Source organism: Equus przewalskii, chromosome 31, assembly GCF_037783145.1.
Source record: "Equus przewalskii isolate Varuska chromosome 31, EquPr2, whole genome shotgun sequence".
Taxonomy (NCBI): Eukaryota; Metazoa; Chordata; class Mammalia; order Perissodactyla; family Equidae; genus Equus; species Equus przewalskii.
Genome location: NC_091861.1, coordinates 1,862,692 through 1,876,706, shown reverse-complemented (window position 1 = coordinate 1,876,706; position 14,015 = coordinate 1,862,692). Strand labels below are relative to the sequence as shown.

Here is a 14,015-nt window from a genome sequence, read left to right as displayed (position 1 = left end):
ATATTCACATATTGCTAGTGGCTACTCGAGCTAGCTCAGTTTGACACAAACAGGAATTACGTAATTATGTACATTAATTAAGGATGGTTTTAGTTAAATACTTCATACCTATAGAATATAAACATGCAGAACAGGTTGATAAAAAATAATTTATGTTGGAAAGAAAAGTTTTGATATCAAAAGAGCATAAAGAGCTTTACATTTTCATTTATAAAAGTGTACAGCATTCATACAAATCAGTACACTACATAAGAAATCAAGCCTATTTTTTCACTGCAGTTTTTCAATAACCATTTCAACTGTTACTATGTCCGAAGTCTATCCTTCCATATATTCCAATTCCTTAGACTACTGATGCTTAAAGTGATGGTTCATCATTACCAGAACACCATGACATATGCAACAGATTGCCAGAAAGATTTTGTAGTGTGAATATTTCTGAGAAGACGATTTTTTCAACAATTCTTTTAAGCGAGGGAGTCTCCGGGCGTAGGTAAAGAACAATTCTCTATGACATATTATTTCATTTGGAGAAGAGCATGTGTAAGTTTGAGGATAAAAAGCAGCTAAAATAGATTAAAAGACTATTAGTATATTTAAGAACAATTATTACTAGGAGATAATACTCTGAGCCCAAATGAGTATCAGGATATGTCAAAAAAAGGTTCACCTTCCAGAAACTTTCTCTTCAATCCTACCTTTCTTTTCTCCTCTGTCCCATCCTCTTGCTCTTTCTTCAATCTCTGTATACCACTACCTCTAATTACTCTCACACTCACTAGTTTGTGACTCAATGTGCCATAAACAGAAAATTGAAGAATATCCTAAATTTTCCAAATATACAATATTATTTCAAAATTTGGGAGCAACCTTAGAAAGTAAACAGTTTAAATCTTTTATTTTTACAAATGAGCAAAATGAGACACTGAGATTAAATGACTTGTTCAATGTCATATGGCTAGGAAGAGTGGCAGAACTAAAATAGACATCTAACTCCTTGTGCAAAGTATTCCTTTACTTACACCATGTTGACAAAGTTTGTGTGAATGTGTGTGTGTGTGTGTCTGTGTGTATGTTTATCCTAAGATCAGGAAACAATCTAAAAAGTAATCTGTGACAGAAAATAACTAAATCATCTGGTTTTTCTGTAGCATATATCTGATGACAGTATTCATTAATTAAAATGATACATATGTTTTAATTTATAAAACAAATTTAGGCTTATATAAGTGTTTGTCTCAAAAAAAATTAATTTGGTTCCTGCCTTCACATGATTCCCATTTTTTCCCTGTGGTTTTGTAACATTTGACAGAAAAATGGTTTCCTATGACTGATTAATCAGATAAAATCATGTCACACTAGTGAAAACCAATCTATGGGATAAATGTTAACAAAAGGAAAAATACATATTAAATTGATTAGTGAAAGTCCTATTGAGACTTCTATTGTTAAATTTTATTTGAACCAGTTTACTATTTCCATCAGATGTTCAAGAATCCTATCAAAAGATCTAATAATCTTGTTACTTCATACATCTCCATTAATTTCATATTCATTTCCTATGAGGACTTAGATCAGACACTTCTACATGACCAAATAAAAACACTCAAAATATGAAAAGAAGCAGATAATTTTGTTAGGACTAAGTGCTTAGGGACTGATTCATAAATTTCTTAATTATCTTCCCCTGCTCTGGACACTAGTCCTCATTCTGATTTTTGATGCTGATATGTTTGGTAAAAATGTATTTTGCTTCCTTCATTTGCTGGATCCAACATACAAGGTTTACCCAAATCCTTATACATTTTTAAGAAGTGATTTTGATTATACTTGAAGTTTATCAAATAGTAAGCTTACATTTTAGAGTGTATGGTACACATACATATCAAAGAAATACTGAAATCTAATGAGAAAATAATTTTGTAACAAAACTCAGTACCCATGTTAGTACATGTGAATTTCCAAGGCCAAAGTAACTTTTCGATTTTGAACATGATACCCTTAGACAGCAAATAATTTTGAAAAGGTGCTTTACTGTTTTTAAGAAATGTGATTTCCTGCTAAGAAAACTATTACTGCAGCTCTTATGATTAGCTCCTTGTACATGCAGCAAAGTCAGAATATAAAAACACAAATGTCCACGAGAATCTAAGGATACCTTAGCTTTTCACAATGTTATGTCCTAAAATTAATGAACTTTCAAAATAAGGAATTAATGTGTTGTTGTCTATTGTAAGAGCTTATTCTGCTTTAAATATAAGTTTCTGCATTTTGAAAATTTGTTTTACAACAGATTTGTTAAAAATGTGCTTTAAAATGAGTACCAGAAAGCATGGAAATTTTTTAAAAATCTCAAAAAAGAAAAGAAAGTACAGACAGCACAGAGTTTCACTTCCCTTTAGTGCCAAACTTGAAAGAGTAGCCAGTGTTTGCTAATTCTACTTCCTTACCTTTCCACTATTCTTGAATTTATCCTCAATTTCTGTCCTCTTTCTTCCACTCAACTGCCTTAGTGAACTACGGTCAAAAATGTCCTCCTAACTGTTAAATCCAATGACCCTGAATCTTCCTATCTTGCATCACCTCTCAATATCTTTAACCATTCCTGCCTTCTAGACTCATCACTTTGGTCTCTTCTAACTTCTGTGGCCAGTCCTCAAACTCTTCGAAAGTCTCTACTTTCTCTTTAAATCCTTGTTTTTTAGGGGGTTACTCCCCAACACGTGATCCCTTTGAGACTTCTCAGAAACCATTAGACTTTAATACCGCTTATTTCATTGTCACACATCTACATTTCAAGTAAAAATCTCTTTTATAAGATGCAGACCTTACCTCCAAATGCTTACAAATCATTTTCAGTTCAATGTCCCCAGTGACTCAGAATTAATCTGAAAAAACAGAATCCTTCCAATCCTCTGAAAAAAATCTGCCTTTCCTCTTGTTTTCCTTCTTGGTGAATGACATTACCAACCACCCAGATACCCTCTTTCCCAATCTCCCTTTATTTAGATAGCCCACTTACATTCCCCCTGAAAATCTGTATTTTCTAATTCCTCAAAAGACTCCTTCAGTTTGGAATGATTGGGTTGACAACATGCAAGAGCAGGGATGGGGGGAAACGGGCTGTTAATTGTGAAGACTAAAGAGCAAGAAATTCTAAAAAGATACTAGGGCACAGGAAATATACAATGTGCTGATTTAGAATGCTCAGACTGGAGGAGGAAACTATAAATTGTGCCCAAGAAAAAGACAGACAGAAAAGAACAAGTCAGATATTAGAAATCCTAGTGGCAAAAACAGGCACCTGAGAAGTAGATGAACGAAACTGTTGTCAAGACAGCATTCTTTGATGAAATATTCATCTTACATAGACCTCATCTTATATCTTTGGGGGACAGAGGTATTAACCTGCAATTAACCTAAGATATATTAGCAAAAAGGTCCTGAATCTATTAATGAATTATGTTCTGATGTTACTCACAATTAATTACTAGACCTGCTTCCGCTGAACACCAATAGCCCTATCCCCTTGTCCCCACGCCACCCTCCTCAAATTTCTACATTTTACTTTAGCTACCGTTCATTTAATTGCATTCTCTGTGTTCCTACCTCTCCAATTTACAAATTTTAAATTCCTGATTCTGTATAGTAGATCCTTAACATTGTGGAATTTGTTATGCACCACTTATAATAAATCACAGGGTCAAACAATGCTCTCTCACCTCAAGCAAAGGCTCTCATTTTTATTGAATAGCACAACGTCGAATTCCTCACATAGGTGAAGAGTAATCGAGAACAGTGAAGGAGGAAGGTAGCGTGATGTCAAACTGAGAACAACTATTTCACTCCTGGATTTGCCACGGAAGGAAAGAGAACCGCTAGACTAAAGAAACAGTGTGTGTTTCTTTCAATGGCTCTTCAGCTTAAACAAAAAACAAAAATCAAACTCTATCATCCCACTTTAAAAGCTCGTGCGCGCACATACGCACGCGCACACACACACACACATTATGCCCCTGCCCTCCAACAAAAGGACAGCTCAGTGTTGTCAGTGTCAATTCTGTCAGCTAGCTATTTATAGAAAAACTGAGTTCAGTAACACTACTGGAACAGAAAATAACATTTCATTTTTAAACTGCTGTTTGTTTAATACCACAATGGTTGTTAGAAAATATTTCAATAGTACATTCTGAAAATTTAAAACTGAAACAATTAATTTCAAATGACTTAAGAGTCCTTTTCTTAAACACACACACATACACATACATGTCTGCAGTTTACTTTGAAATGTATCAAAATGTAAGATGGACTGACAGACAATGAATATATGGCCAGACGTGATAAAACCAAAATAATATAACGTTAATGGCAGAATGAAGATGGTGGGTATATGAGTAGTCACTATGAAATTCTTTCAATTTCCCTCTATGAGAATTTTCATTAAAAATATAAGAAAAAAATCTAGAATAATAATAAACTACATACACACAGCCCCTATATTAAAAAAAAAATCTCACAAATTAACTCTAGTAAAAAGAGGGAATAAAATAGTTTAAAAATTAAAAATTCTGGGCCAGCCCTGTGGCCAAGTGGTTAAGTTCCTGCGCTCTGCTTCAGTGGCCCAGGGTTTCGCTGGTTTGGATCCTGGGCACGAACACAGCAGCGCTCATCAAGCCATGCTGAGGCAGCATCCCACGTGCCACAACTAGAAGGACCCACAACTAAAAATATGCAACTATGTACTGGGGGGCTTTGAGGAGAAAAAGGAAAACTAAAATCTTTAAAAAACACAATTTAAAAATTCTAAGAACACTCCATACAAAATCTAAGGTATTCATCCAAAGCTGTATTAAGAAAAAATATATATAGCCTTATAAGTGTTTTCTACTAAACTAGAAAAAATAAAAATAAATTTATTATTCAACAAACTAGTAGAGATAACTATTGAAGATTTAAAAAGAAATTAATAAATTAAAAACATAAAAATAAATCAAAAAGCTCACTCTTTTAAAAAACTACTAAAATCCTTGGCATATATTTTTTTCTTCATTAGTCATAAATATTTAGCATTGTAATAAAAGGATATAACCACAGACATAATTTTTTTAAGTTTACAAAATAATTATATTTACAACTTTGTGCTTATAAATTTGGAAATCTCAATTAAGTGAATAACTTCTAGGGAAACGAAAATGACACATATGATTGAAAAACAGGCAGGAACCTGAACAGACATGAAAACATTATCAAAAACTAAGGCCTCAGAAACCTGTTCCAGAGCTCCTTTGCCATCAGTCATATCACAAACAAATCAATAAACTAGGTGTAATCTCAATCAAAACCCTAAAAGGATTTTTCCAAATAAGCTTGACAAAGTAACTGTAAAACTTATCTGGAGGAAATAAATATACAAGGATAAGCAAGTCAATTCTGTAAAACCAGTGCAGTGTAGAGTGAATAGTCTGTCAGTTTATAAACAGATATTATAAACCTATGTTACCAAACATGGGAGTAACACAACAGTGCAGGAACAGGCAGACAGGTAGATGGAATAAAAGATTTAGAAATAAATCTATGCAAAAAGATACTTCACCATAAAACTCCTAGAAGAAAATATAGGCAGTACACTCTGACATCAGTCTTAGAAGGATCTTTTCAAATACCATGTCTACCAGGGCAGGGGAAACAAAAGAAAAAAATAAACAAACGGGACTACATCAGACTAAAGAGCTTCTGCAAGGCAAAGGAAACCAGGAACAAAACAAAAACACAACCCAGCAATTGGGAGAAAATATTTGCAAATAATATATCCAACAAGGAGTTAATCTCCAAAATACATCAAGAACTCATACAACTCAACAACAACAAAACAAAACACCCGATCAAAAAATGGGCAGAAGATACAAAGAGACATTTTTCCAAAGAAGATATACAGATGGCTAACAGGCACATGAAAAGATGCTCAACATCACTAATCATCAGAGAAATACAAATCAAAACTACAGTGAGATATCACCTTACACCTGTTAGAACGGCTATAATTACCAAGATCAAAATTAACAAATGTTGGAAAAGTTGTGGAGAAAAGGGAACCCTCATACACTGCTGGCGGGAGTGCAAACTGGTACAGCCACTATGGAAAACAGTATGGAGATTTCTCAAAAAATTAAAGATTGAAATACCATACGACCCAGCTACTCCATTACTGGGTATTTATCCAAAGAACTTGAAATCAGCAATTCAAAGAGACTTATGCACAGCTATGTTCACTCCAGTATTATTCACAATGGCCAAGACGTGGAAGCCACCCAGGTGCCCATCAACTGATGAATGGATTAAAGAAGATGTGGTATACATACAATGGAATATACTCAGCCACAAAACATGACAAACTCGTGCCATTCGCAACAACACAGATGGAACTTGAGGGTATCATACTAAGCAAAATAAGCCAGACAGAGAAAGACAAATACCCTATGATTTCACTCATATGTGGAAGGTAAACAAATATATGGACAAAGAGAACAGATTAGTGGTTACCAGAGGGGAGGGCGGTGGGCATAAGGGGTAAAGGGGTACATATATATGGTGACTGATGAATAATAATGTACAACTGAAATTTCACGTTATAAACTATTATGACCTCAATAAAATAAAATAAAAAGATATTTCAAGTTGTGACAGATAATGAAAATATAAGAATGAAAATAAAGATAAAGATGTGATAAAGAAAATATAAGAATTACGCAATGAATGGTACTGAGACAAAAGGCGATATATATATCTGCCTAAATATATTTTAGATAAATTAACACATTTGCATGTAAAAACTCAAACCATAATTTCTATAAGAAAAATATAGCATGTATTTAATAAAATTTTGTACAGTGTGATTACTTCATAAGGAAAAGAGAAATTGCACTATAAATAAATCAAAAATCTTTGTTGGGTAAAAAAGAAATAAATTTAAAAGACAAATGACAATCTGGGAAAAATTTTACAACATATATGACAAAGAAGTTGTAACAAGTGAATATGACGATGAACGTTCCTTTAGAAAAAATGAGCCACGGGGACACACACAAGCAGTTCAGATTAGAAATACAATGGTCAACGAACATATTTCTTAAAAACTGTTCAGATATATTACTAACAAGAGAACCTTAAATAAGGTTTTTAGTTTATCACATTGGCAAAATTTTTAAAAAGATATGTGACAGCCAACACTGATGAAAGGTTGAGGAAACACAATCTCCTACAACAACAGTGGAAATGTAGATTGGCATCGATACGGGGGTGCAGGGGGGAGAATTTCATTAGAAAATCACAAAAGGTTTTAGAATTCTGCATATTCTTTGATACAATTCATTTCTTGACATACTGGCAAAGAAAAATATTGATTTGCACAGAAATTCACAGTTAGAAACGTCCACTGCAGAGCTGGTTACAACTTTAAAAATACTAAATTTCCATAAATTCTAAGTAAATTACAAGTTTGATAAGATGGACACCTATGCCACCATGAAAAGTTAAAGTCAGAAAGTTTAATCTCATGATAAAATGTTACCAGATTAAACCAGAATAGACAAGAACATGTAACAGTGGTGTCACTGGCTAGTGGGATTATGAATGAATTCTTTCTGACTTAATGCTATTTTCTAAATTTTTTGTAAAATGCAAGAATTAGTTTTTTAATACAAAAAATAAAAGATTACAAAAAAATAAGGTGGCCTTCAATCTGCAATGCATTATTTATCCAACGAGAAGTATTTATTGAGCAACCAGAGCAAACAGTATTACAGCAAGGTCTTCGAGAGGGATGTTTTGAAGGTACAGTCCTATTGCTTCAAAAAGCTTTCCACACAAAGTCCTCCATCTGCAATGTTCCTTTTTCACCAACATAAGTATTTTATGCTTTACCCCTACGTCATCAAGTATGCTCATTTCCCCTAGTCTCTGTTTCCTCAAATCAGTTTCTAGCTGGTTGCCTGGAGTCCAAGACCCCTATGCAACCCCTAAACTTTGAATCTGTACTTTTTCTATTCTATGTAACGTGACAAACCATGTAAGAAACCCTTATCCAGTAAAACACCTTCCATAAAAAAGCCAGTTAAAGGAGGAAAATTCTCCTTGTTGGCTTGGAAAAAAGTAAGTTGGCTTGTTTACTTCTTTCTGACTTCATCTCATTATGTAGACACTCCGCTTAGAATTAAAAGGATGAGTTTAGGATTGGAGACAGTTATCTCAAAGCCGCTTTCCAGCATCATGTCCTTTTCTCTACCCCCAACAATACGGTAAGATGATGTGCAAACTGCCTATGGGGATGGAATGCACAAGAAGTGAAAAACCACTCCTACAGAGTCAGAATGAAAGCACATTTCCCCACCCCAAACAAAACATTTCTTCACATCCACATTATCATGAGGTACCACACTTGGGGCAATGGGGAAGGGAGATCCCTACCAGCAATTATACCTTTCGTTGTCTTTTACATCTAATTTGTTTTTCAAAATAAACCTCTGAGGTAGTTAGACTATCGCTAGCTTTCTTTTATAGATGAAGAAACCGAGCTTCTGAAATGAAGTGACATGCTCAAGACCACACCATTAGTGACTGAGGCAATTCCTGACAGCAAATTCTTCTCACTGAACAGCACTGTCTCTCCTGTTCAAACCTCAGTAGCAGTAGCAACAAGGTCCATCCCACCTAGGAAAGAGCAGGGACCTAGTTATGAGTAAAAGTTTGTTCACAGCTTCAGATTTAGTACTCTCTGGGGGAGAATAACTGTAAACATCCTCATCAATAAACTGGAATAAAGAGAGGTCTAATGAAATTATTTTCTCAGCGAGTTTACAAGGAAAGAAGATATCACTTGATTTCTTAAGAAGTGCTTACTGATTTTAAAGGTGGTACAGGTGACTGACAACTCCTTATCTCTAAAACTACATTCTTTACTTGGCTTTTGGGACACCATACTCATTACCTCAATGACCACTTCTTTGCAATTTTTCTTGATCAGTTTTCACTGTTGGAGAGCGTCAGGTCTCAATCCCTGGACCTCTTATCAACTTAATTAATGAACTCTCAACCTCAGTGAAGTCTTCCAGTTCTACAGCTTTAAAAACGGTCTACTGGTGATGCTTAAAATTTAAATCTTCAGTCCGAACCACTCCTCTGAATTCCAGACTTCTATATTCAACTGCCTGCTTGATATCTCCACTTGGATGTTTACCAGACATTTCAAACTTAACATGCCCCAAACCAGAACCTGGTAACTTTCACTATCTCCACACTATCCCTCTAGTCTAAACCATTAACACCTCTTAGTCTAGATCACTCCAATTGCCTCTTAGCTCATCTCCCTGTTCCCATTTTTTTCCCCTCCAGTCTACTACCCACAAAACATTCAGAGCCATACTTTAAAAATATAACCCAATTCGTATGTCATTCCCTTGCTCAAAAATCTTCCAACGAACTCCCAAGGCACTTTAAATAAACTCAATCAAGACAATCTCTTTCCAACCTCATTTCCTCCTATTTTTCCCTCTTCTTGCTCATTCGCCTCCAGCCAGTGGTCTCTTTGTTCTCTCAATTCACTCACCCCATTCCCGTCTCAGGACCACTGCACTCTCCAACTAGATACCTAGATGGCTTGCTTCCTTACCTAATGCAAGTCTCTGCTAAATGTCACCTTCTCCAAGAGAGATATCCCCTAACCACTCTCTAAAACAGTAGCTCTCAAGGTGCAGAAAATTCTATTAGGAGGCTATGTTTTCTGTAAAAGAGAAGAGGAGGATTAAGAATATATATTGTAGGGGCCAGCCCCCTGGCGTAGTGGTTGAGTTCAACACATTCCACTTTAGTGGACCAGGTTCATGGGTTCGGATCTGGGGCACAGACCTAGACCACTCGTGAGCCATGCTGTGGCGGCAACCCACATATAAAGTAGAGGAAGAATGGCACAGATGTTAGCTCAAGGCTAATCTTACTCAGCAAAAATAAATAAATAAATAAATTGATTAATTTAAAAAAAGCATATATATTGTATTTGCTTAAAATGAAAAAAATCCACTGAAAGGAAACATAAGCCATAATAGAAAGAGCTATCTATTGGACTGGGGAAAGTGGTTAACTCAGTAGATAAGGTACAAGAGTGGGAGGATTTTTTACCTTATTTATTTTTAAAATATTGTTTGATTTTTGAACCATGTGAATGTTCTGTTTGAATGACCACTTAAAAATAAAAAACAGCAGTTGTCCATAACTCTCTACCACTTTATTCTGACTTATTTTTCTTCATAGTACCTATGTCTACTTGACTTTACATCATATAATCATCCATATCCCCCAGTAGACTGTAAGCTTCAACCAACTCCTTTAGTATTGTGGGTGTATAAAGGTTTCTCCTTAATTAAAAACAAACATACAAAAAACATTCAAATGGTTTTCATTATCTTTGTGCCATCTTTTCCCTCCAGCCTATTTTATTTATGTAACATGTATTCTATTTATAAATCTGCATGCCTTTGTCCTTGGCTCTATCCAGTACACGGAGAGGATGAACACATAAGAAGGCTGGCTTGTTAAATTTATAAATGTCAAAAAGCCAGGAAGGGAAGCTAATCCCTCAGATGACAGAATCATGATTCAAGATCCCAAACAAGTTTTAACTATGGCTACAATCAAGGAGATGATATTTAAAAGGGTTAAAGGTAAATAGTGCCTCAAAGACATCATCTATGAGTATACACAGAATGCAAGAGATCTGAACCTAAAAAAGATGCTGGTTCATGTTGACTACATCAGCAGTTTCCAGACAAATTTTTCAAAAACCAAAATGTGAAACAACATAAGGCTGCCAACTTCTTATTGTTTATTTAGAACAGTGAAACCAAACCAAACAAAAACCCAAGACAAATATCAAAAGAAACTTACCACCTACCCACACCATCATTTCATTAAAAAAGGTCATTTTAACATTAGAAAAGTAGAAATACAAAGTCTCAAAAAACGATCTCTCGAATTTCATAAATATAATTTGAAAACCCATATATCATGTTTCTCTCATTTTTTTGTTTAGAGGTGACAAAGATATCACTGTTCTTAAAGAGTTCAGACAATTCCGGACTGTAATCACAGTGCATGGCTTGAATTAAGGAACGGGCTAACTTCACTAACTGCACTCAGACTGTAACTGCAGGACTAAAGACGGAAAGCAGACCAGAGCAGAAGGAGCAGCACGGACGACACGGACTGAGTCCAGCTGCCGGAGTGGAGAAAGGGAACGGAAACCAGATGACATGAAGCTGGAGGGGCTGGAACACTCAATTCAGAAAAGAGAAAACCTAGCAGGGACCTAATGTATTGAGGAGACTCTTGCTGTATCTTACTCCTCAAGACAAAACTGCAACCAATGGGAAGAAGTTATACAGTAAAGCAGACACTAGCTCACTTCAAGTAAGATCTCTCTATTACACTTTTCAATAGTTAAATGAGCCATCTTACGCCCATTTGTTCATGGAAGTGTTGTTCGTGAGAAGCTGGATTCAATAGGATCTCAGGGACATTAGTAGTAGGTGGCACACTGTATGAGATGATTTCTAAAGTCTCTAATTCTAAAATGTTGGGAATCAGAAGGAATAAATGTTGCCTTTTTAACTCACTAAAAAGGATGAGTGGAAAGAATTCTGGCTATAGTCAAAAAGACAAAGATTCAGTTATAGGCTCCACCACTTAGTAATGTGTGACACAGAGGCAAAATTACTAACTCTGGGCCTCAAATATTCTCAATTTTAAATGTGTAAAATAATACCTTATTTACAAGACTGTTGCATGAATTACACACACACACACACGGCCTGGCACTTAGTAGGTGCTCAATACATGGTAGGTATTCTTCATTTATTCAATAAATATCATTTTTCAAACGGTACTGTTTTCTATATTGTTCATTCATTATTGAAATTCTTAAATAATGGCTTATTCTCCGCTAGGTCTCATTTTTTTGTTTTTCAAACCTAAGTAATGCATGCTTAAAATTCTTTTCCACTATTATGTTTTGTACAACCCCTACTTGTATACAAGCAATTTTTGTAAGGTTTTCTTTAATCTTGCTTCTGTTGGTTTCCTTTCTATCTTTGTTTGACATAAAAGTGGGCATTACCTTTGGTATATATAGGCCATGTCATTCATTATGGCCAAAAAAATTCTGACATATTGGTGCACAATCATTTCAACTAAACTGGGCTGTATGTCCAGTTCAATCAACCCTACTACCAGACAGATGTTTTCTCATTCTTTGGTACTGCCCACACTGGCTAACTCACTGCTGAGCACATCCCTGAATAAATATCTGAGTAAATAAATCAAAACTCATATCGCCAAGGGTAGCTGATTATTAGAAATCGTGGTTATTAACCAAAACTTATGAAATAAGGATGATCTGAGATTTCTCCCCATAAGAGGAAACCCATTTTTTATTGAAACACATTAACGTTTAATTCTCCAGTCAATATTATCTATCCACCAAGGATTTTTCAGATGGTATGTAATCGCTCTTTTGTTATACTTTCAGAATAATTTGCAACTATACAGATATTTTAGTTGGCAATTTAGCATCACTCCATCTGTTAGATATTTATTAGAATAGCATACTCTTAACACCCCAATGTCCATGATCGAGAAGAAAAAAATCATTACATATTAATTAAAATAGGAGAAATTATTTTTCAGGAGTAGAATTTTGTTGGATAAAAAAATGTTGACAAGTTTAAACATATGCAGTATTCAGTACTAGATGAGTGATATCTGATTACTATCAGATGCAACAATACAACTAGTTCTTTTTATTTTCAGTGATAAAAGAAAACAAGAAACTGATACTTGGAACAAAGAAAACAAATCACTAAGTATAGAATTTTTTTAAAGTTTTAAAAAATGCACCTCGATATCTTCATTAATATGCATAATGTATGATAATTTTATAGTGCAAATTTCACTCTTCTAATGCTAAGACAGAAAATATGCAGATGGTTATTTCCCTATAAAGTAATTTTAGAACACCATAAAATTTACCAGTAAAATACATATAAAGTTTGATTTAATATAATTCCACTCGCTGAATTTAATTACAGATTATTTTAAGTTGAAATTTAAGAGAAATATTAATAAATTCTTTTTAAAAAGACTATTAAAATGCAAAGTAGAATTAAAGGATAAAAATTACATGACAACAAAAAAATCCTTTATGGCACAATCAACTCAATAAAAAAGCACAAATTTAATTTTGATAAAAAGTTCAACACATATCTTTCTCAAAAGGTAAATTCTTAAGTTGACGAGACTATAACTCCTTAATCAAAGAAAAATGAACTTATAAGGTCTTGTTATGTGCCAATTTTATCTTTAACAGAGTTTACAGAGTTGATCATACTATAAAATACTACTGAATATCAAGAAATAAAATTAAAATATGGTTACTAGTAAGTAGTAGGGAAAAAACTCCAGTTTCTGTTCATGAAAAGCCCATGTTAGGGCATCTTTCCCCATATCAGTAAGTTCCTTTATAAAATTAAAGCTACACTTCAGGAGAATTACTATTTGTACCTCACAAAGAAAAGGATTAGATTAATACAACTGGGTTATCGACGAACTTGATTGTCACAGACAACTCAGAGAGCCAGCAGAGAAAATTTCCATACATTTTTACAGGGCAGGGGACACAGCTGAAACAGCGATCTGCAGGACAGACCTTGGTTTACTTGGCTCTGCCTTTCATCAGCAGTATGGCCTGGACAGACAAGTCAGCCAGCTTGCAAGTTTTAGTGTCTTCCTCTGTCTCTGTCAAGTGCACTTAGACTCTCTAGTTTTAAAACACCGAAATCCTACATTTATAAAGTTAGGAAGAACTAAAAGCAGGCCTGGTTTTACTTTTAAAAAAATAATGGCAGAAAAATACAAAATGGTTTACAACTTGCAATGTAATATTTCCAGAGCTGAATTCCTAAATCTGTGAA

General features: G+C 34.6%; 1 protein-coding gene across 19 annotated transcripts in view; it reads right to left on the bottom strand.

The window, feature by feature from the left end:
- CEP170 (centrosomal protein 170) overlaps positions 1-14,015 on the bottom strand; it is a 145,309-nt gene that overhangs the window by 129,341 nt on the left and 1,953 nt on the right. The gene's annotated exons all lie outside the window — the stretch shown is intronic.